Below are 24,963 nucleotides of genomic sequence, written 5' to 3' on the forward strand. Positions count from 1 at the left end.
CACCTCCTTATATTATGCTAGAGAGTTGGTTACAACCATAATATGTCCGACCACACTAGGTGGCCAGACTCTACCTACATGACCACACACCACACCTCCCCTCTTAAGGAGAAAAAAGATGGACATCTTTTTTACAATTTGGGCTAAGAATGGACTCGACAGGAAGGGATCAACTCCAACGCCTCATCCGAGGGGAGTGATCATACAACGGCTTTGGGGCTAGGGATTGAACTTGGGGGCTAGACTCGTCATCATGCCGACATCATCAAGGCAGGGAACTCATACATCTCGCTTATGCAAACATTAGGTCGCTATCCCAATGAAATGGACAAGACGAGGAAGGACTGACCGAGGATTGGGTGCAGAATTTTTGCTACATGCATCCCTTCCGGAAGGAGCTTGGTGTGGTGGTAACGGTTATTCAACAAAAACTAGATTGCGAAAGGAACCAAAGATGAAAAGACTACCACTAAACACAATGAAAAGTTGAGCTTCATGATTGACACTCTGCTTCATGACCAACAAGACTAGAAGATCAGGTACCTCTGCAACAGTCAAGGTGCAACAACTCCCATCTTTTAGAGCATGCTCAAAACAAGAACATTTGAGAACCAACTGCAAATTGCAAAATATCCCAAGAGGATCGGTTGTGCAGAGCACGTTCAGTGTAGGTTGTCACAAAAAACACTCACCAAAATCCAAATGCATTAACAAACTAGCCACTGCTTTGATGGGACTGTCTTGCAGGCGTGATCCCGAAAGCTCCATGAGAGAGGGTTCTTGCAATAAAAGGGACTGAACAAGAGCAGCTTTTCAGCAGAAAGGTCATGTGGAACATTGCCCACATAGATTTTGCGGCCACTTTGATCATTTGATGGAACAGATGGCCCAACTGAAGCTAATTGTGACACGGTAACCCGCCCTTCAATCTTCTTGCTGGGCTCTTTGAGAGCACGGCGAGCTGCATCCATGTGCTTGTAAGTAACAAAGCCATAGCCTTTGCTCTTACTTGTCCGCTTATCTTTGATTACAGAGCATTCTTCAATTTCCCCATACTGCGCAAAGATAGCCTTCAAGGAATCCACAGTTATATCCCAGCCGAGGCCTCTGACAAAAAGCTTGCGGTGGGCAGGATCCCTATCAGCAAGCTTCCTGATTTTTCTCAAAACCTGTGAATCCGCTAACGCAGCCTGCAAAAGGAGATCTACGATTTGCTCTTTAGTAAAAGGCTCAATGAGGGCACGCACCTCGGTAGCATCGACCCCACCGTCGCCCTGCGCAACACCATTCTGCTGTTCTTCGTCCTCTTCGTCGTCTTCTTCTACCTCATCTTCGACCTCCTCAGTAGGCTCATCGAGCTTCCTCTTCGAACTGGCATCCATCACGACGAAACTAAAGAGCAGCGCAGCAGCAGCAGCAGCAGTAAGCTTCCAGCGCAAGAATCGCCCTCCTCAATGGCCAAGCGAGAGCCATTCTTGCCTTACACGAGAGCTGATGACGTGATTACAAGAGTAAAGAGGATTTTACTTGCGTCGGAGGCAAGGAGTCATTGAAGAGGTTGGCAACTAATGAGCTTCTGGCTTGCGCGCAACCCCTGTTGAGATTGGGAGCAAAGCAAGAAATGTGAGAAGGGTGGCTGCTGGTTCGGGAGCTGTGAGCAAGCGTAGACGAGAGCTCCAAATCATGCCTTTGTGTGCATGGCGAGGGTAGTAGATTTTCTCTAAGTAGCGCTATCTCTCTCTCTCTCTCTCTCTCTCTCTCTCTACCCAATGTCAAGCAGGAATGCCATCAGCGCTCTCGTAGGGATTCCCCCAAGAAAATAAAGAAAAGGTTTCTAACCAACCCTTGCCCGCCGCCTCCACCAATGTGGTGTGCACGGGATTAGGCTCAAACTGAGTCTGCTTCTACCTTGAGAGGACACCTCCTAATATTATGCTAGAGAGTTGGTTACAACCATAACATGTCCGACCACACTAGGTGGCCGGACTCTACCTACATGACCTCACACCAGAGTACGAAACCAGTGTAAAAAACGCTCCCGTGAAAATAAAAGCAACATCACAGGTTGGCAAGTAAACAAAAGCAGGTTCGCAGAGGTAACAGTTCGGAGATTCACAAAGGCAATAGTTCACAGGTTCACAGGGGCGCACAATTCGGAGGTTTGGAAAAGAAACAATTCGGAGTTTCTCTGAAGGTTTGTTTCTGCCAGAGAGAGAGAGAGAGAGAGAGAGAGAGAGAGAGAGATAGATAGATAGATAGATTGTATTATCGTCCACGGAGGTCAGATATGACCTATGGGACCAAAAACAAAACATTACAAACGTGAGGGGATTGTGGGATACATCTTAGTTAAGGACTGAGGGTCCAAAAAAAAAGTTAAGATAAGATAAGATGAACAAAATCTATGCAGAAGGAGGTGAGGAGAGAACCGGTTTGGGAGTTCGAAACTCTTGAATAATGGCTCTACCTCCTCGGTAGACTGCCCATTTTCCTGCTATGCGCGCTTCTCGCATCTTCTGTAGTTCTGCCTTCTTTTGCTTGAGTTGAGCGGGTGTAAGATCTTCTGCAAACCACACTTTGGTGTCCTTTAGAAGTCTTGATTGCTCAAGAAATTTGATCCGGTCCCTCTTGGTTTTGAAAGTGTAGATTGCATGATTGGTGCGATTCTCGTGTGCAAGAGAAGTGATTGTTACTGGATCACACTGTACCATAGGGATTGCGGATTGGATGCGGGCAAATGACTCGCTAAACTTGGGATCCCCCTCCCCTTTCCAATCGCTTGGAAGCCCACCAATGCGAACGTTGAGGGCGATATCCTCCTGTCGTTGCCGTTCACGTAGCGTGAAAGCCACACGATCTTCGACCCTGCGAGAGATTACCTCTTGTACTTGAGTTTTGACCTCCTTTGTGACGGTCGTCTCTACTTCTTCTTTTGCCTTTGTGAGTTTGATTTCGATCTGTTTTAGCTCCTCCTCCTTGCGATTCTCTATTGTGGCTAGCCGAGCCTCGAAAGCTGCAAGCCTTTGTTTCAACTCGTCATTCTCCTTGCGGAGGCTTTTGACTTCCGTTTGAAGGCGGGTGATGTTGTCTACCTTCGGAGGTGTTTCCACGACTCCGGCAAAACTAAGCTTACTTCGGGACGCGGCCCGGGTAGCCATGAATGCAATGAGCTGCTTAGGTCGAAGTAGTAAAGACCGAACTTCTTGAAAAATCCAGCCTTCTTGAGGTCGCAGTGCAGAGACAAGACCTTAGGAATGCCAACCTTCTTGAAATTGTTTGAAGTCGCTCGGGTGAATCTCAAGCAGTGAACCAGGCCGAAATCAGACTGTCAGGCGGTGGTGAATCTCACACAGCAAACCAGGCCGACAGACCGAAATGAGCTAAACCTCTTCGAGGGGCCGAACCAAGTTGTCACATGCACGAGACTGTCTCGCAGGGCACTCTGTCGCTCGCAGGGTTACACAGACGACTATCTCGCAGGCTCACGCGGACTGTCATAGTACGAGCTCGTGCTTCTTGAGGTCGAACGAGCACGCACACAAACTGTTGCCTCACACGGACTGTCACAGGCACGAGATCTTGCTTCTTGAGGTCATGTCGAACCAGCTCGTGCAGGGAACCAGGTCGGACCCAGGTCGCAGGAGCTTTTGGGTTGTATGGGGGGCGAGCTAAGGCTTAACGCCTCCCCACAGGGCAACCCCTCGCCCAGGGGGAGGCTGGGGGGGAAGGGGAAAGGAACGGCTAGGGCAGAGAGAGAGAGAGAGAGAGAGACATCGGAGCCCTCACAACGAGAAGGTGGTGTGGTGGCTGCTGCTGCATCATGCATGCAATTTGACTCGCTGAGCAAGAGGGAATCTGCATTGTCACAGGCGAGAAAGCCGAATGCGCCCTGCAAGTTAACGAGAAAGAGTAGCAAGAAGATAAAGCGACACACACCCGGAGAGAGAGAGAGAGAGAGAGAGAGAGAGAGAGAGAGAGAGAGTTTCTTGTAGATTCAGAGAACAGACCAGCAATTCACTTGTTTCTTCAAAAGTTATATGTAACAAATCAAGGAAACAGAGATAGTACCGCCTGTTATGTTGCACCTAAGGGATTGAAGCATTTTACACCACCATGAGCACATTCAGATTCATCAAATGTGTCACTGTGGGCAAGACTTGTATGCTCATATCTTGCACCAGAAACACTTTTCCCACGGTGAAACTTCTGTTCTATTTTCCGAACTCTCCGGGTGCTCAATTGTCTTGCAGATTTGGGACTGATATGAAATGGCGACTCAAACTTTACCCAAAGATGCCCCAGCTGTTAAAGACGATAAGCTAGATCTTTTGAAGATGATGACGAGTTTGAAGAGTTCGAGAACGAAGAGTGGGATGATGAAGAGGAGAGAAAAGATGCTTTACAACAACGGAGGATGATTGGGATGACGATGATGTGAATGATGATTTCTCACAGCAGTTGTGAAAGGAGCTCGAGAACTGATATGATAGCTAGTTGTTAGCCATTTTCCTTGATGGAAGGATTGAGTTTATCGAGTAGGATCATATACTCTCTTGAAGCGTCTAGCCTATACGCTGTGAGTAGAATTTCATTGGCCTGATGAAAGCAAAACTGTAAATATGTATGACTGGTTACTTATTGTAGCGGCTGCTTACCTTTTACATGTTTTATGTGTGTGTGTGTGTGTGTGTGTGTGTGAGAGAGAGAGAGAGAGAGAGAGAGAGAGAGAGAGAGAGAGAGAGAGAGAGAGAGAGAGAGAACATGACCCACATATACACCTTCCGTACAAGTCTCATCCATAGCAGAGGTGAAATCATGGGCGCTCACAACCATGAGCAGGAGGGGTGTGATCTGGGCAGGGAGGGAGAATCGGTGCATATGCATGCTAGCGAGGCCCGTATATATCGGTGCAAAGACCGCTGTTGAAGGATTGCGCACATGGAAGAAACTTTAGTCGATTTTCTGAAGGTCCTTCAAAGTCGGACCCTGCCGTCGGGCTTGTTGCACGCACATGGCACTCCCTATAGGGGCGACTCTCGAGTGATTGAGAACACACGAGATTGCCGCAAGAACGCTCCCCAAAACGAAATTTCTTGAAATGCAACGGGCAACTGTGTGCCGAGCCCTACTATCACGCAAGAGTTGTGGCGGTACGTTCTTGAGACTTCTGCAAAGTCTCGTGAACCTTGGCAAAAGCCGTATCTAAGTCGCGTATATTCATCTGCTTCAAAAATCTTATCTTTCGTGCTAAGAAAGGGTGGAACCTTCGCAGCACCTTCAACAATCTTAAATGGCGTCTTCCCCGTCGAAGAGTGTATCGTGTTATTGTAGGCAAATTCCACCAAAGGTAAGTATTTTTCCCATTGAGTCTTCTGATCTGTGATATAAGACTTTAATAAATCTAAAACCACTGAATTGGCAATCTCAGATTGCCCGTCAGTCTGCGGGTGGAACGATGACGAGAACTGCAACCGTGTGTCAATGTTCTCCCAAATTGCCTTACAGGCATGCCATGTAATTTGAATATCTGGGCCACAAATAGTCTCGCTAAATGATTCTGCTTGACTGTTTTCTTCACTGGAATGAAATGAGCCTGCTTGCTAAATCTGTCAATAACAGTCTAGATACCATCGTGACCACTCTGTGTTCTCGGGAGATCAAAAATGAAATTCATTGCAATACTTTGCCAAGGGTGGGTGGGTATGGGCAAAGGCTGTAACAATCCTTGTGCTTTATGCTTGTCAAACTTGACCTTCTGGCATACCAAGCAACTGCGCACAAACTCTTCCACATCCTTTTTGAGTCTCGGCCAAAAGAAGTATCTCTCTACCCCTTTCATGGTAGTAGCAATGCCGCGGTGACCCATAAAAGGTGGACAGTGGCATTCAGTCATAACCTTTTCCCTCAACGGCTGTGTAACGCACAACATGGTTTTTCTCATCAAGTAGCCATCCCGAATGGAGTATCCTGCTACTGTCTCCCCATCCTATATCCGTGTGAAAACGTTTGCAAAATCTGTATCTGTGGCATACTGGTGGACCATATCCTCGAAGCTTCTATGATGTATCGCGGAAATAGCCAGAACCAATGGCTTCCGAGACAAAGCATCTGCCACCACATTCTTCTGTCCCTGAACATGGACAATCTGGAAGTGAAATTGTGACAAGATGTTCACCCACCGCATCTGCTTTTTCGAAAGCTGCTTCTGTGACAAGAAGTAGCGCAAACTCTGATGGTCTGTGAAGACAGTAAAATCCGCTCCGAGTAGGTAATGCCGCCACCGAGTAAGAGCATGGATAACCGCTAAAAGCTCTTTCTCATAAATTTGTGCTGTCATCTCTGGCCTTGAGAACAATCGGCTCTCGTAAGCAATGACATGGCCTTCTTGCATTAAGACCGCACCCAAACTACGACCACAAGCATCACAATATACTTCAAATGACTTCTGCAAGTCCGACAAAGTCAAAACTGGTCCTGTAGTCAATTTCTCAATGTCTGAAAGGAAGTCACCTCTGTGGGTCCCCATGAGAAAGGGATTGCTTTCTGTGTCAAGATATGCAAAGAAGAAGCCATCTCTGCAAACTTTCGAATGAACCGCCTGTAGTACGAACACAATTCCAAGAAGCTTCTAACTTCATGGACATTCTTCAAATCGGGCCAATCACGGATAGTCTCTATCTTGGCCAGATCCATTTGCACTTCTGCTGCTGAGACAATGTGTCCCAAAAAGTGTATTTGTGGTAGGAAAAATTCACTTTTCTTTGCATTAATCACTAACTTGTGATCTCGTAATGCCTGAAAGACCTGAAGTAGATGATCTCTATGTGCTGTCTCATTCTTGGAGAAAACAATGATATCGTCAAAGAAAGTGCCAACAAATAGCCTGTGCTGTCGAAAAATCCTGTCCATCATCCGATTAAATGTCGCAGGAGCATTGGTTAAGCCAAAAGGCATCACCAAAAACTCAAGTAACCCAAAAGTCGTCCGAAAAGCTGTCTTGTAGACGTCGCCTGGCGCGATTCTGATATGATGATATCCACTCCTCAAAATCAATCCTGCTAAAGCACGAGGAGTCATGTAATCTGTCGAGTATATCATTGATCCTAGGAATCGGAAATCTATTCTTGATGGTGATTTTGTTGAGATCTCTATAATCGATGCACATTCTCCAAGATCCGTCTTTCTTCAAAACCAACAACGTTGGAGAGCAATACGGTGAAGTACTAGGCTGGACAAGACTCTTTTCCAAGAGGTCTTTCACTTGGTTCATAATCTCTTCATTCTGTGCTCGGCTCGCACGGTAACGTGGCCGGTTTGGTGGTGTGCTTCTAGGTATCAGATCAATGGTATGATCTTCAGGACGAGCAGGTGGTAACTCGCCTAGCAGGCCCTCTGAGAAGCAATCGGCATGAGAGTGTAGAAAATCTTGGGGTTCTTTATCAAGTTTAGACATATTTGTCCTATCCTCATCACTCATTTCTTTCATAAAGATCGAGTAAACAAACAGACTGGATTTCATTAATTTTAGAAATGGCCGAAGCCGATACAATAGGGACAGACCCGCCCTTTAGTTTAATATCAAGTACAATGGTTCTGGTCTTCTCTGTAGTCAATGTCGCTTTCCTCGCCCGATAATCGACCACGACGTTGTTCTTGTGGTTCCAGGGAATCCCTAAGAGAACATCACAACCTTTCAAAGGCATTATGAAAAAGTCCTCATGCCTCAAATACCCCTGACAATGCAACCGAAGTTTGCCAATGACAGGTGTAATGGCTACGTCCCTGCCTGGTGCTGCTAGAACAGCCTCCGCAAGTGGTCCCATCTGATCGGGAGTGATCTCGAGCCGCGCCGCCAATTCCGGTGAAATGAAGTTGGCCTTGGCTCCTCCATCAAAGGGGATCAGGCCTCTTGGTCTTTCACTTTGCCCCAGGCTTGACAAAGTTCTATACTCTCGTCCATGGTGTTGGGTTCGGTATCCACACAATCTGGAACCAGTCCGGTTTTCATCTTGCCTTTTCTTACACGTTCCTCAGCTGCTCTCAAACTCTCAGGCCTTTCGTCGTCCTTGTTGTTTCGTTCTTTCTGTGCCTTTTTAGGGCACTTCGCGGAGATATATCCAAATAGCCCGCATCCAAAGCACTTCCCCTCCCTGATGAAGCAAGCTCGCTCCTGAGGAGTAAGCTTGGGTCGTGCATCCTCCTTTTCTGGGTTGCTCTTTCTCTTTCTACCTTCATTCGTTGAAGTCTGTTCGGCTTGTTGTGTCATGACCTCATCGGTGGGGTAGGTCAGACTGCTAGAGTGAATGACAAAGCCCCGTTTCGCATGACTCATCAACTCCTGAATAGAAGCTGACTTCTGTTCCAAGCAGTGATCTCGGATCTCTGTAGGTAGACCCAAAGTAAACCGCTCAATCTGTTCTCTGAACGAGATCTTCTTGAATGAAGAGGCAGGTAGAAAAGAGCTCCAGAATCTCTCGCAATAAGCATCCACTGTATCTCTCTTGGTCATCCGAAGATGGTTCCAAGCAGCTCGTATATCACGTTCATGCTCTTGCGTCAACCAAGAAGAAATAAAAAGCTTCTTAAATTTCAGCCATTTAACTGGCACAGTCTTGTTTAAAAGAAGCATGGACCACCAAGTTCGAGCATTCCCCTTAAAATAAGAGGCAGCTCTCCGAATCTTGGAGTGCTCTGAATAGCGTCCTCCCGCGAAAGCGATGTCAAACTGCTGTATAAAAGACAAAGCCTTCGAAGCATCTTTATATCCTGAAAAAGTGTCAAATTTGATTGATTGTCCATCTTCCTTAAACTTGCGGACTTTCTTGCTTTTATCTTCCAGAAAGTCATATTGGTTGGCTTTATAAAAATTCTTCTTGTTCGCATAAAAGTTGCCGTCATCAGAGTCTGAACTCTCTGTTGACGAGTCCTCTGTAGAATTGTCACTCACTGGGCGAGATTTAGACTTCTTTGCCTTTTTCTTGCCCTTTCCGAAGCGTTGTTTCTTGCTTCGCTTTTTGCCTTTTCAACCCAAATAAGCCGGGAAGTCAGTGCCTTTCTTCTGCTTTTTGCCGTGATTTTTAGCTTTGTTCTACGCGTCAAAAAGCTGAGCAATTCGTGCATCCACCACCTCTTCTAATTCCTTCTCTGTATACTTCTTGGAAACAGGAGGTTTCTTGAGAGCGGGTTTCGGGGGTGTTGTGGTTCTCTGCCACTCCGTATGCACCTCCTCCAAAGACGTCTTGCTCATATATTTTGCCATCTTCGGGTCCTTGGCAAAATTGAGCATCATCTTTGTTGCATCGTTGATCAACTGTCGCCGCTCCATCTCTCGATGCTCTGCCTGAGTAGGCCGAGGCGGGCCATACTCTTCTCGTGAATCTTCGTTGTGGTCTCTTCTCGCATCTCCGGATGCAGAAGGAGTCGACTGATCCTTGTCTGAAGCCATAGGTGCCGCAGAACAAAAATTGGGATCGGATTTCCGTAGAAGAGAAATCGACCGTGCTCTAATACCACTGTAACAGACTTGGACACTCCAAGTCAAGAATCAATCACGACAGCACCAAATAACCACTTCAAAACAATTCACAGTTCACTGGCCCGGCGGAGTTCCGTGCCTAGAGATATTGGCCCCAAAGACTGGCGCCCCTTTCGATATTTCTTTACGTATTAATCAATGTTCAAAGTACAAAAAAGCGGTTAGGGTTTCACTCTCAGACTCTGCGTCCAGATGCTCTGAAGAGTGGGAGCCCTCACCGCTTATTTAAATGTTTACAAGGGATGCCAAAAGCAGAGCCCCAAAAGCTTCAGATCCAAAAGCCTAAAAGCAAAAGACTCTTTTTCTCTCTATCAAACTCACTTGAGTTTTTTTTAATAAAATAAAGCAATCCAGTTCTCTCTCTCTCTCTCTCTCTCTCTCTCTCTCTCTCTCTATTCTCCAATTGTGTAGCCAAAAGCTGAAAAACTAGCGCCACAAATTCCGGGTCTGGTCGTACAGTGCCACGTCATCAAGTCAGCGCTTTTCACGGAAATATCAGCTTGCTGCTAGTGTTAGGGTTTTGGCAGATTTTAGGATTTGCAAGTTTTAGGGTTAGGGTTTGCAGAATTAGGGTTTTCAGTAGCTCAGCTCCTAGGCAGACACGTCATCACTTTGTGACATTCTTCAAATTCTCGAACTTTCTTGCTTTTATCTTCGAGAAAGTTATACTGGTTAGCTTTATAGAAATGCTTCTTCTTTGCATAAAACTTGTGATTGTCGGAGTCGAAACTATCTGAAGACGAGTCCTCTATAGAACTATCAAAAACTGGGCAAAACTTAGGCTTCTTGGCCTTTTTCTTGCCCTTTCCGAAGCTTTGCTTTTTGCTTTGCTTTTTCCCTTTCCTGTCTTCTTCGCTAGAGTCAGAAGAGCTAGAAGAACTGTTAGAAGAAGAAGAAGAAGAACTGAATACTCCTTCAAATCTAACACGCTTCTTGTGCTTTCTGCCGAGGCAAAAGTAGATTGACGACCCAAATAACCCGGGAAGTCAGTTCCTTTCTTCTGCTTTTTGTCGTGCTTTTTAGCGTTATTGTTCGCGTCAAAAAGCTGCATAATCCGTGTATCAACCATGTTGCTAAATTGGCTTTATCTGACATAAAAATAGTTCTAAATGAATTATTGGATTTGTAAGTGAGAGGGTTTTTCTCATTGGAAACATCCGAGTATAGAGTGTTCCTAGTGCGTCATTCAAAGTAATGACAGGAGCACTGTGAAAGGGAATATTTGTAAGGCCACCAAGAACGGGTATTATGATGCGTCACAACGGATGGGTGACGGGGAGCATTAGTAAGAAGTATCCGACCATCCGAGAACAGATATCTCTGATGCGTCATAGGATGGGTGACATAGAGCATCGTGAAGGGGATTGTACCGTAAGTTCGGTAGGAAAGGACTAGGTGATGGGTATTCCTTATGTGTCACAAGGTGGGTGACGGGTGCATCGGAAACGGGATATCCATAGTCGAGAGGAAATCCGAACTGGAAAGAGGAATATGTGTAAAGACGCAAGCACAAGAATAAAGATTGGTTTTGAGAAGCTTTTCTTAATTAACGAGTTTCTGGGAAGAGCAAATGCTTTCCCACGAGGAATCTATGTTTGCATTGCATTTGTGCATGTGGTTGCATCCAGGGACGCCTGGGAAGTGTTGTGAAAAGCATTATTTTAAACTTATAAGGTTTTATTGAGTTTTTTGGGCAGGTTCAGACCAATTTTAAAATATGCCGGCCGCCCACTTAATAAGTGGGTAGCCACTTAGAAAATATTGCAACAAAACCAGCCAGCGAATTCTCTCCCCATTCGGATAGAACAAAAAAAAAAAAAAAAAAAAACGGCGGTGATCTCTATGCGAGCATCTATTCGAGCCGTGGCCAAGGAGCTATAAAAGCACCACATGCCCTCACTCAAAGGAGTTACCAACGTCAGCAAGAGAAGTCTCTGTCGCCAGACTCACGTGTTTGCGTATGTGTTTGCAGGTACTTCATCGCGAAGGAGAAGTGGGAAGGCTTCGGCCTACCCTTGGGGATTCCGGGAACGGAATTCGGAAATTGTCTGTGGAGTCTCGACTCCGAGTACAGACGGAAAAAGGATTGAGAGCTCGTCTCTCGGATTTCCCTTACGGGAAGGAACGACCATCGAGTCAGAGAATTAGAACGGAGGGGTTTTCTTTGGTTCTTGTGCTTGTAAAAAGATTCTCTCCTATAGAGGATTCTCTTTAAGGGGGGGCACTAGCCAATCTTCTGGTTCCCAGTTCTGTGTCGATCTTCTCACTCTCTCTCTCTCTCTCTATCTATTTCTCTCTATATCCTCTGGCTTCAGTACTAAATGATAAATTCTATTTATCCGAGTCTATTTTTTATTGCTATGCGCTCCCGTTTGTGACAAACCACCTCTTCCAATTCTTGCTCTGTAAACATCCTCGGAGTAGGAGGTTTCTTGAGTGCTGGTTTGAGGGGTGGCTCTGTGGTCTTCGGCCATCGGGCGTGCACCTCGTTGAAGGACGTCTGAGTCAAAAATTTTGCAAATTTTGGATCCTTTGCAAGGTTGATCATCATCTTTGTTGCGTCGTCAACCAGTTGTTGACGTTCCATCTCTTCAATCTCCGCCTAAGTAGGCCGAGGTGGGCTGTACTCTTCATGAGAATCTTTTTTGTGATCTCTTTCCGTATCCCGAGATGCAGAGGAAGTCAACTGTTCGTTGTTGGAATCCACAAGTGCCGTGAGAAAAGGATCGGATTTCCAGGTAGAAGAGAAATCGGCCGCGCTCTGATACCACTCCAAGTCAAGATTCTACCGCGACATAGCAGAGATTCAATTCAAAACAGTTCACAAGTCACAATTGATTCAACATGGCCCGACGGAGTTCCGTGCCTAGAGATATTGGCCCCAAAGACTGGCGTCCCTTTCGGTATTTCTTTTTGTATTAATCTGTGTTCAAAGTACAAGAGAGTGGGAGGGTTCTCACTCTCAGACTCTGCGTCCAAATGCTCTGAGAAGTGAGGGCCCTGCCCACTTATTTTTAAGTTACAAGGGATACCCAAAAGCAGAGCCCCAAAATCAAAAGCTCTCAAGCTTTTGAAAATAAAGCAATTGAGTCGAAAAGCTGCTAAAAATATTCAGCCAACGCTTTTTCAAGGAATCCCATACAGCCAACAATGTAAAAAGCAGATCCGTACGACTGCCACGTGTCAACGCAATTTGCGGTGTGATTTTCTAAAATCCGTACCGTTAGTCATGTCAGCCTGCGGATCCAGGTCTGTTGTGTCCAGGGCATGTCACGTCTCGGGTTTGTGACATTCAGCCTTAGTCTCACGAGAACTTGCATCCTCTGGTTGCAGATCCTCACCAGATTCCCTATGTAGTACCAGATCAGCCTAGTGTTTTCAAAATTCAGCAGATCAACCTGGCGTTTTTGCATTTCAGCCCCAGTCCGACAAAGCAGTTGCAGATTCAGGCCGCAGTACCGCCACGGTAGCAGATCCCCAGCAAAGCATCTAGCGTTTTCAATTTTCAGCCTTGACGCCGTCGTCGTCGACATCGTCATCGTCATCGCAGTCCCTATCTTGACGACGACACCTTCGTCATCGTCATCGTCATCACAGATCCCTATCTTGACGATGACACCTTTGTCGCCATTGTCGCAGATCCTAGACTTGACGACGACACCATCGTCGTCATCGTCATAGTCTCCATCGTCGTCGTTGACATAGTCATCATCAAGTACCACATCATCTAGACCATTGAACCAGATTTGTGCAATTTATAGCATAGACCTCTCTTGCCATAGAGAGGGGGGCCCTTGAAGGAGGGTTTGAGAACCGTCTGGTGTCGTCTCTCTCTCTCTCTCTCTCTCTCTCTCTCTCATTCTCAGCACTTTCATTCACAGTAGCATTCACTTTGTTTGTGATCATTGTACTTGCACTCTCTCTAAGAAGAAAGGAAGGCTCTCCCTTCAGTAAGTAAAAGGAACCCTTGAGCACAGTTTGGAGTACTCATCTTGAGCACTATCAAGATTCACTTTCGCTACACCTTACATTGGTATCAGAGCTCTTTGGCAGTGTTCTGTATCACTCAAGGAAAGAACCAATTTTATTTATTTTTTGCTTGTTGCGGTCGCACGTAACCCAAGTCCACTTGGGCGTGTCGATTCCTAATCGTCTTTTTGTAGAGTGACAAGTAACCCAAGAAAGAAGGGATTGTCCAGCCTCCCCTTGTTCCTCTTTTCACTCATTGAGAGCGGACTGTGCACTTAGCGGCTGGCCAATCAACGTGAGGTGGGAAAAAGAATCTTTGGTGTGAGCGCAAGGCCGCCAAGGGATGCCCTGCAGGAAAGAGTCGAGCTTGGGTAAGAGGAAAGCCTTCTCAAACACCGATTGCAAGCTAAGAACCCAAGTACCTCAAGAACCCAAGGCCACAAGATCTCAGTGTATGGTCATTACCCGAAGAGGAATGGATACTTTGCGTGAAGGTGATGAGAGTGGTGTTGGAGAAGAAGTTTCTAGACAAGGAGAGTTTTTTCATGATCCTCCCTCATCCCCATCTATGCCACGGATTGCACCAAATCTAATGGAGGTTTTGGTCAGGTCGATGATGGAGATGATGCTACAACAAGAGGTGCAACGTGCCGCCTTAGAAGAAAGAAGGGCAGCCATGGAGCGTGAGCAATTGCGCTTCGCGGCCGAAGAACGAAAGGCAGCCATGGAGCGTGAGCGTGAGCAATTGCGCTTGGCAGTTGAAGACCGAAGGGCAACTATGAAGCTCGAGCGCGATCAAGTGCGCAAAGCTCAACGGATAGCGGTTGAAGAAAAACGAGTAGCTATGGAGTTAGAGCGTGAGGCGCAGAGAGACCAACGCAAGCAAGAGTTGGTCCTACAGGTACTCACCCCGAAATCCGAGCCAATCAAGGATGTTGGCACTTCATTATGTAGCACAGATAGAGATGCAGATTCCAACAACCCAGTCACTGAGAAACTGACGTTCAGTAAGTATGACGGTAAGATGGATGCTGATGTTATTCATTCTTGGTTGCATTAATTAAATGCTTACTTTGCGACAACTAAGAAAATAGGGAATAGCAAAGTTTTAATGGCAGCCATGTATCTTGCTGGTGATACCATTAATTGGTATCAATCGTGGCAAGAGGCACCAATGACCGCGCACTTAGAGGAAGCCTAGGAAGGCATGCCCCTTTTGTTCAATTAAGCGGACTTCCAAGACAAGCTCAAGGCGCGGTTCATGCCACCTCAGTATCTAGCGTGGTTGAAAGAAGATTGGTGTAATCTCAAGAAAGATGGTACTCCAGTTATGTATTTTTCTAACTGTGTTTTGCAACTTGGCACCCAATTACACAAATTGAATGAAGAGCGCAAAGAGGCATTCCTTTTTGGGTTGGACGAGTATATCAAGTTCGATGTTGAAGTCCTCGATCCAATAGACCTCAACAAGGCGATTGTGATTGATCTCGCACAGGAATGAAGCACAATAAAGGTAAGCCTAAGGAGAACAAGTCTTCTCAAAGTACCACTCAGAATTCTCAGAACCCGCAGAATGGTAAGAACGGTAAGAACAACGGTAATTCTCCTAATCAATCTTTCTCTATTTCTCAAGCACAAAATTTCTCACAATGAATCTAAGGGAAAAGGAAAAGCTAAAAGTCAAGAAAACCCTAAGTTGACGCTTAATGAAAAACCTGCTCAAGGAATTTTAGGAGGTTGGTTAACTCTTGCAGAACAAGCCGTATATGCATGAGAGCGAAGATGTTTTGAATGTCATACTAAAGGTCATATGAAAAGAAATTGTCTTAAGAAAGCATCCAACGAACCTAACTAAAGAACCCAAAGAACCCACAACACCAACAGCTACCACAAGCACTTTAGTGAACCACACTGATCTCCATATGTCTCTAACACACACATGATGAGTCTCTCTTCAAATGTTATGGTCACGTGAAGGGTCAACGTTTTGTCATATTGTTTGATTCAGCAGTATGCATGATGTGATTAGTGACTTTCTTGTAGGAAGAGCCCGCTTGGAGGTTAGCCAGACAACTCCTCTCGAGGTGTCGGGCTTCGCTCCCGATGTGGACTCTCTCATTACACGAGAGTGCCTTGATGTGTTATTCACTGTTTAGCAAACTTCCTTCCGTAGAAGATTTCTTGTGTCTCCTCTCTTAGAATGTGATATGATTTTGGGTATTCGATGGTTTCGTGAACATAACCCTCTCATTGATTGGGCTGACAATACGCTCACTCTAAATGCCAAAAGTGACTCTCCCATAATCATTCGTGGTGAGGAGGGTCTTCATTCTTGACCTCTCATTTCTCATGTGCAGGCGAAGCTTGAAAAGAAACATGAGAAGCAAAATCTCTCAGTCCTTTCCTCTTCAAAGCACGATACACATTTTTTGCATGATAGAGATGTGATTGTTCGCAAGGATGATAGTTTGAATGATGATGTTTTTAGTGAAGCTAACCTCATTACAGATACGATCAGTCACGCAAGACTGATCTTGGCTCTCGAGTCAAGGTCCAGAGAATCCACTCAAGAAGTATTGTGTGTTCGCATGATTAGTCAGCATGCATGGTTCGAGTTTCTCATTCGTGACGGTTTCTAGTATTTTCGTTACCGTCTTTATGTGTTCCCTTTTCACAAGCATGCCATATTGTACAATGCACATGATTCACTCACGGATGAGCATGGATGTATGCGGATCACTCTCGAAAAGAAAAAAAGTTTGCATTCAAGGATTGTTTCCCGATTGTCCGTTTTGTCAATCGCTTTTACATGTTTCTTTCTTGGCATGACACAGTCTCAGAAAGAGAAATAGCAAGATTGTCCATGAAGCATCGGCATTCCCATTGTGATTTGCCACAGTTGATAGGTTTAGGTCGAAAAGTCAAGTTTCGATCTCACTTTTTGCGTGTGTTTGGTGAACGGTTTGGCACTCCGTCACTTTGTTCATCTACATTGCATGCACAGTCATTTAGGAGAATAGTGTTTTTCCTGCTACTCTACTTGGAATGGGTATGTTTATGGTTTTGTGTTGGAAATGGTTTCAATGTCACGTGCACATCTAACCCTATGTGTACGTGGATAAGCTCCTTCATGACATGGGTTCAATTTAGTTAGCTTAGGGAGTGTTCTGGCACTTGTGTGAGTCTGTTCGCAGACCGTGCATGTCCAGACACTTAGAGTAGATGCATATCCTTTGGTTGCACACACCATGTTCATCAGATAACAGTCAGAACCTATCAGGAGCTTTTTTACAGCGCATAGATCTGTTTTTGACATTTTTCACTTTTATTATTTTTAAGCGACTTTTGTTGGAAACTGGGTAGGGCAATTTAGAACTTCCAGTATATAAGAAACCCTAGCGCTAGCATTTCCGGCAGAAGAGGCAGCAGGAACCAAGGTTCAACAGGCACCTTCGCAGCAAGATGCCCCTAGCAAACCTAGTGTTTTGCAACTTGCAGACCTAGCGTTTTTCAGCCATCTCCAAGCCTGACTTTTTTTAATTGCAGATCAGCCCCGGCATTGGCAGACACAGCAGATAACTAGCGTTTCCACAGCGCAGGACAGAAACCAGCCCTAGTGTTTTTGCATCAGCATGACCTTCTAGCGTTTTGCAGATTCATCGCGACAAGACCCTCATAGGCATCAGTGTTTTCAGTTTTCAGCAGTCAGATTCCGCAATAGAACCCCCGAACCCAGTGTTTGGGAAAAATGTGTCTCAGCTTAATATCGTGCCGTTTCCAATTTCAAAAATGCCGGTTGAGGGCAAGGGGGAAAGGAGAAATTCCACCCCAAAATAGAGAAAAATAGTGTAAAAACAAAAAAAAATCCCCTTAATTTTCTAAAATTTCCTCTTTGCAAATTGAAGCAAAGGAAATTTGTATGCTTGAAAACATGATTTTTGCCGAACACTGCCCGAACCTCGCAGATCTCACCTTCTTGCAGCAGATCTTCGCCGTACGGTCAGATCCAGCGTAGTTTGTAGATTCAGCCCGGAAAACGCAGATTTCAGCATCTGCGTTTTCAATGCGTCGTCGTTGCATTGTTGTCATCGCCATCGTCACCGACATAGAGTCACAATTCAACAGATAAAGATATGCAGATTTCAGCCATTAACGTTTTCAGATTTCAGCCCGTCTCGTCGTCGTCCTCATTGTCGTCCACATTGTCGGCAAGTTCAAAGCATTGTAGAGATTTGTGCAATCAATAGTAGACCGCTCTCGCTATAGAGAGTGGGGCCTTCGGAGGAGGATTTGACAACATTCTGGTGTCGTATTCTTCTCTCTCTATCTCTCAATCTCATGTACCTTCATTCACAGTGTTCATCACTTTGTTTGTGTCCATTGCACTCTCTCACTAAAGGAACGGAAGGCTCTCCCTTCCGTAAGTAAAAGGAACCCTTGAGCACAGTTCGGTGCACTCATCTTGAGCAAAGTTCAACATTCACTTCCGCTGCACCTTACATTGGTATTAGAGCTTTGACAGTGTTCTATATCACTCAAGGAAAGAATCACATGATTTTTTTTGCTTGTTGCGGTCGCACGTATCCCAAGTCCACTTGGGCGTGTCGATTCCTAATCGTGTTTTTAAAGAGTGATAGGAAACCCAAGTAAGAAGGGCTTGTCCAGCCTCACCTCGGTGTGAGCGCAAGGCCGCGAAGGGGTGCGTCCGCGGAAAAGAGAAGAGCTCGGGTAAAGTGAAGATCCTTCTCTAATACATATTGCAAGCTAAAGAAGAGCCTCAGGATTCTCAATACCCTCAAGAACCTCAAGACCCCAAGAACCCAAGAACCAAGACCCTCAAGAACCCAAGAACCCAAGACCCACAAGACCCCAAGTTCCTCGTGAACTTAAGAACCCAAGACTTCAGTGGATGGTCATTACACGGAACGGAATGGATACTTCGCATGGAGGTGGTGAGCATGGCAGTGGCGAAGAAGAATTTTCCCTACCAGAAGGTTTTTCTTACCCTCCCCCTTCCTTATCTATGCCAAGGATTGCACTAACTCCTACGGAGGCTTTCGACAAGATGATGATGGACAGGAAGTTAGAACACGGAGCAAGACATGCAAAAAAGAAAGGGCAAAATTTGATCGTGAACACGAAGCAAGAACAACAGAAAGAAAGGCAACAATTGATTGTAAGTACCAAGAAAGAATGGCAGCCATAGCACATGAACACGAAGAAAGAAGGGTAGCTATAAAGCGTGAACACAAAGAAAGAAGAGCCGAATTGGATCGCGAGCGTGAGCAAGCGTACTTGGCGGCCGAACAGAGAGCCCAACACATGCAAGAGTTGTTCCGACTTTTTGCTAATGTGCAGGTACATATTGCAAAGGATCAGGAGATTGAGACTCTCTCAGTCTTTTCTTCGCCAAAGCACGACACACAGGATAAGCATGATGATTTGCATGATAATGATAAGCACGCTGATTTGCATGATCAAGATGTGATTATTCACGAGCATGATGATTTGCAGGATAATGATGTGATTGTTCACAAAGATGATGGTTTAGTTGATACTTTGTCTAGTGAAGCTAACCTCATTGCAGATTCGATCAATCACGAAGAATCGATCTTGGCTCTCGAGTCGAGTTCCAAAGAACCCCCACAGGAAGTATTATGTGTTCGAATGATTAGTCAGCACGCATTGTTCGAGTGTTTCATTCGTGATGCTTTCCTGTATTTTAGTCACCGTCCTTATGTGATCCCTTTTCATATGCATGACATATTGTACGCTCAGCACGATTCACTCATGAATGAGCACGGATATATGCGGATTACTCATGGAAAGATGAAATGTTTGCATTCAAGGCATTCACATTCCATGTCTCTTCCTTGGCATGACACATTATCCGAAAGAGCACAAGAAGGATTGAGCATCAAGCATCGGCATTTCCATTGTGATTTGCACAGTTGATTGATTTAGATCAGAAAATCAAGATTTGACCCCATTGTTTGCGTGTGCTTGATGAACGGTTTGGCATTCCGTCTATATGTTCATCTACATTGCATGCACAGTTTTTAAAGAAGACTAGAATTTTTCGAGTCACTTTACATGGAATGGATATGTTCATGTTTTTGTGTTGAAAGTGGTTTCATGAATTTTCATCCTCGGAGATTCTTGAAGAAGGTAGACGCATGACTATAGACGAAATTGAAGCATTGAAGGAGCCACAGATGACTTTGTGTCGCTTTCGGCACAACCCAAAGAAGTAAGCGTTGCAGATCTTTATGGAGTTCAAGTATCGCATGACTCACCATCAAAGTGGGCCGGCGAAGAGTACTTTCTAGGATTCCAGACGTTGTTGGCGATCGTCTTCGACGCCATACAGTTCGGTACCAGTACCTTACTTTGAAAAGAGGGGGATGTCACGTGCATATCTAACCCTATGTGTATGTGGACAAGCTACTTCATGACATGGGTTCAATTCAGTTAGCTTAGGAAGTGTTCTGACACTTTTGTGAGTCTGTTCGCAGACCGTGCATGACCAGACACTTAGAGTAGATGCATATCCTCTGGTTGCACATAGCATGATCATCAGATTACAGTCAGAACCCATCAGAAGCATTCTTACACATTCTTACAGTGCATAGATCTATTTTCCCTATTTTTGATATTTTTCACTTAGTATTTTTAAGTGACTTTTGTTGGGAATTGGGTATGGCAATTTTGAACCTCAAGTATATAAGAAACCCTAGCGCTAGCATTTCTGGCAGAACAGACAGCAAGAACCAAAGTTCAACAGGCACCTTCTCAGCAAAATCCCCCCCCCCCAAAGCAAACCTAGCGTTTTGCAACTTGCAGACCTAGCGTTTTTCAGCCATTTCCAAGCCTGGTGTTTTTGCATTGCAGATCAGCCCTGGCAATGGCAAATGCAGCAGATCACTAGCGTTTCCACAGCAGGACAGAAATCATCAGATTACAGTCAGAACCCATCAAAAGCATTCTTACAGTGCATAGATCTATTTTCCCTATTTTTGATATTTTTCACTTAGTATTTTTAAGTGACTTTTGTTGGGAATTGGGTATGGCAATTTTGAACCTCAAGTATATAAGAAACCCTAGCGCTAGCATTTCTGGCAGAACAGACAGCAAGAACCAAAGTTCAACAGGCACCTTCTCAGCAAAATCCCCCCCTCCCCAAAGCAAACCTAGCGTTTTGCAACTTGCAGACCTAGCGTTTTTCAGCCATTTCCAAGCCTGGTGTTTTTGCATTGCAGATCAGCCCTGGCAATGGCAAATGCAGCAGATCACTAGCGTTTCCACAGCAGGACAAAAACCAACCCTAGCGTTTTTGCATCAGCATGACCTCCTAGCATTTTGCAGATTCATTGCGACAAGATCCTCATAGGCATCAGCGTTTTCAGTTTTCAGCAGTTAGATTCCGCAATAGAACCCCCGAACCTCGCAGATCTCACCTTCTTGCAGCAGATCCTCGTCGCATGGTCAGATCCAGCGTAGTTTGCAGATTCATCCCGGAAAACGCAGATGTTGAAATCATCTGCGCTTTTAGCGCGTTGTCGTTGCATCGTCGTCATCGCCATCGTCAACGACATAGTCACAATTCAGCAGATAAAGATATGCAGATTTCAGCCATTAGCGTTTTCAGATTTCAACCCGTCTCGTCGTTGTCCTCATTGTCGTCCACATCGTCGGCAAGTTCAAAGCATTGTAGAGATTTGTGCAATCAATAGTAGACCGCTCTCGCCATAGAGAGTGGGGCCTTCGGAGGAGGGTTTGACAACATTCTCGTGTCGTATTCTTCTCTCTCTATCTCTCAATCTCATGTACCTTCATTCACAGTGTTCATCACTTTGTTTGTGTCCATTGCACTCTCTCACTAAAGGAACGGAAGGCTCTCCCTTCCGTAAGTAAAAGGAACCCTTGAGCACAGTTCGGAGCACTCATCTTGAGAGCAAAGTTCAACATTCACTTCCGCTGCACCTTACATTCAGAAATTTTCCTCCTCGAAGATTCTTAAAGAAGGAATAGTCATGGGTTGGAGCATTGGAGCCGCACCAGATCATTTTGTGTCGCTTTCGGCGCGGCCCAAAGAAGCAAGCATTGCAGACCTTCATGAAGTTCAAGTATCGCACGACCCAGGCATCAGAGTGGACCAGCGAAGAGTTCTTTGCAGGACTCCAGAAGTTGTTTGGCGCATTCTCTTGACGCCATACAGCTCGGTACCAGTACCTCACTTTAAAAAGGAGAGGATGTCATGTGCACATCTAACCTTATGTGCATGTGGACAAGCTATCCCAGTTCTAGGGTTCAGGTTAGCCTAGGAAGTGTTCAGGCACCTTTGTGAGCCTATGCACAGGCCGTGCATGTCCAGGCACTTAGAATAGTTGCATACCCTCTAATTGCACTCAGCAGGATCATTAGCATGACATTCAGTACCCATCATGAGCATTTTTCAGAGCATAGAACCCTTTTTGCCAAAGTACACATTTTTCACTTATTTATTAATAAGTGACTTTTGTTGGAAAAGTAGGTAGGGCAAATCGCTAAAGAACCTATAAAAGAAACCCATGGGCGCTCAATAGAAGCAGAAGAAGTAGGGACACAAGGAGGCAGACACCCAATAGTTAGGCACCACCTCAGCAAGAGCTCTAGCGTTTTCTCAAGAAGAAGAACAGTGTTTTCAACCACTACCACTAGCGTTTTCAGTTTTCAGTCTTAGCCTCGCGAGAACCCGCATCCTTTGGTTGCAAATCCTCACCGGATTCCCCATCTAGTACCAAATTAGCATAGCGTTTTCAGAATTCAATAGATCAGCCTGGCTTTTTCAGATTTCAGCAAGGTAAGGCTCTAAAATCTGAGGAGTATTTGCTAGGTCCTCCTCCATCCAATTCTTATCTAATGCCGAATAGTTTTTAAACTTGACTAAATACCGACGAATCAGTTTACCTTTTACTTTCCTTTCCTTGTGAGCCATGATATGTTCTGGAACGAGAATCTCCTCTATCTCTTCCACCTCAGGTTGCTTCTCTGGCTCCTTGTCCACTGACACCTCACTCTTGAAAGGTCTCAAGAGACTCACATGAAATGCATTGTGAATCATCTTGGTATTTGGTAACTTCGATGTGAAGAAAATATCATTTATCTTCTCCTGAATGTGGAAAGGGCCATAGTACCTCATACTCAACTTTGAAAAAAGTCGCTCCTTACCCTTTTGTTTCCGTTGGCGTGCCTTCTCAAATCATAAAAGCACCCAATCATCTTCCTTCAACTGCAAGTCACGTTGATACTTGTCGGTTGCCTCCTTATGCCATTGTAGCAAGGCTACAGTGTCACTTCACAGGACAGACAGTTGGACAGTTGGTTACACTTGGTCTGGTTCACACTGGACGGACCCTCTGGTCTGGGAGTGACACGTGGCAGGTACCTACCGACGGTGGTCTAGTGGACCTCGTGGCCAGGTCACCACATGGTTGACATTTATGAGTCGTTGGTGGCTCTTTATGGTGATACATATGAGTAGTCGTTCTGGGCCAGTGGGATTGGCTTGCAGGTAGTCGTCTAGAGAGTCTTACACAAAACACTGCTTCACCATCCCTGCACATCTGAGCCTCGACACCGCATTTGTACCTGTGAGTCCTGGGCTGGAGCGGAGTGTACTGCCACGCCAGAGTCTGTACATGGTTCTTTGAGCTAGTCGAGTACACATGTTCTGGTCCGCTGTTGTGTCTCTGTTGTTATCCATTGTTTCTGTGTTGTTATCCGTTATTTCTGTGTTTCATTCTGTCTGAGAGAGTTTTCATTTGGTTGAGTGAGATTGTCACGCACATTGCACTGAGGGGCACCCACACTGTAGAGAGCACGACGCATTATTCGCGCTACAGGTGCTCTCATTTTGGCGATCACGGTGGGACCTCAACTGAAGTCTCACTCTGTTGAGTAGCTGGTTTTTTCGCCTCGCCTGTGCAGCCTGTTGGTCTGGTTTGGTCTGGTTCAGCTTAATCTAGCTGGTCTAGTCTCTCGCCTTGTTGGTCTGGTCCTCTCTCGCAGTGGTCCACCGAGTGCTCGTCCTGGTCTAGGCCTTCCTCGTCCCTGGTCTCTGGTCCTTGGTCCTTGGTCCTGGTCTAGTCCTCGCCCTGGTCCGGCCCTCCTCGTCCTGGTCCTTGGTCCTTGGTCCTTGGTCCTGGTCTAGTCCTCACCCTGGTCCAGCCCTCCTCGTCCTGGTCCTTGGTCCTCGGTCCTGGTCCTTGGTCCTTGGTCCTGGTCTAGTCCTCGCCCTGGTCCAGTCCTCCTCGTCCTGCCAGCTAGGTGGTCTAGTCATTGGTCCTGGACCAGGTGGTCTAGTCACTATCCTCACTTGTTCGGTTTTAGACCTGTGTTGTTCACTGCATGACACATACAAGGCGGTCAGTTGAGCGTCAAAGCGCACTACTGAGCCCTTTGAAGCACTATAACAGAAGATGCCCTGTGGTATCTAGTAGAAGTCCATTAACCTCATCAACCATACCTCCATATACGACATCCCCCATTCCTTCATCCGGTTCCACATCTTCCAGATCACCTTCTCCAGCAAAGCTCTCTCCTATTCTGCTACAGCAGGCTATTGAGCAACAGGCTCAACAAGGGGCCATGGAGGCGTTGGCTAGTGTGTTGGCCAAGGTAAACATCAAGTTCCCCACCTTCAAAGGACTCTCCTCGGAAGATGCGGACGACCATGCACGGAGGTTCGTATCTCTCTGTAGAGGACGTGGTCTTAACAGGGAAGATGCTTATCTGGTACTTTTTCCATCAACCTTGGATGGCTTAGCAGACAAATGGTACAGCCAGTTTGCAGAGAATCATTTTTCAACTTGGGCAGACTTAAGACAACAGTTCTGTGCAGCTTTTAGGCCAGGCGACTACCAAGAGAAAGTGTTGGATGAGTTGGCCAACATGGTGCTCCAACCAGAGGAGACTTTTGCAGAGCTTATGACCAAAACCAAGTCTCTGGTTGCCAAGCTTCCCCAGCAACCCGGTGAATTCATGGTTAAGAAGTGGGTGGAGAAGGCGCTTCCCAAAACCTCTCAACAAAAACTCCGGGAGAGCCTCCGACCCGACGCCACTCTGGAGGAATTCATCGCCGCTGCTACGAGGATAGAGGGGGCTAGGAAGCTGTTCACCAGCCCCCCTCACATAGAGACCCCCTCTGTGTTTTTGGACAATCCTTCTGATCCTTTTATCTTCTTTACGCAGGGAACTGGAAGCCCTAAAGTTACAGCGAGCTCTTCAAGAGGAGAGATCCTTCTCTCTTAGACAGGAGAAGCCCCCACATCAAGAGGCTTATGATCAACTTAAAAGAGAGCTAGAAGAGCTCAGGTCTCAGCAGGAGACTAAGGCTATGGTATGGTGTAGCTCATGTCGATCTCCAAGGCATCCTTCTCAGGACTGCCGACTTCGAGCTTACTGCCATTTCTGCGAGA

General features: G+C 45.8%; 1 protein-coding gene and 1 pseudogene across 3 annotated transcripts in view; one reads left to right on the forward strand and one right to left on the reverse strand.

Annotated features, from left to right (window-relative positions):
- Positions 1-580: 580 nt before the first annotated feature.
- LOC147432940 (UBP1-associated protein 2C pseudogene) lies at positions 581-1,701 on the reverse strand (annotated as a pseudogene).
- LOC147432941 (uncharacterized) overlaps positions 773-24,963 on the forward strand; it is a 37,395-nt gene continuing 13,204 nt past the window's right edge. Inside the window, exon 1 of one of the 3 annotated variants that reach the window (XM_086492689.1) lies at positions 773-912. The gene's annotated coding sequence lies outside the window, so the exon portion shown is untranslated. Of the gene's footprint in view, positions 978-1,774; positions 2,195-24,963 lie in introns of those variants that run through there. The other 2 variants (XM_086492688.1, XM_086492690.1) reach the window with 2 other exon arrangements.

Source organism: Adiantum capillus-veneris, chromosome 20, assembly GCF_014529385.1.
Source record: "Adiantum capillus-veneris isolate H3 chromosome 20, ASM1452938v2, whole genome shotgun sequence".
NCBI classification, from domain to species: domain Eukaryota; kingdom Viridiplantae; phylum Streptophyta; class Polypodiopsida; order Polypodiales; family Pteridaceae; genus Adiantum; species Adiantum capillus-veneris.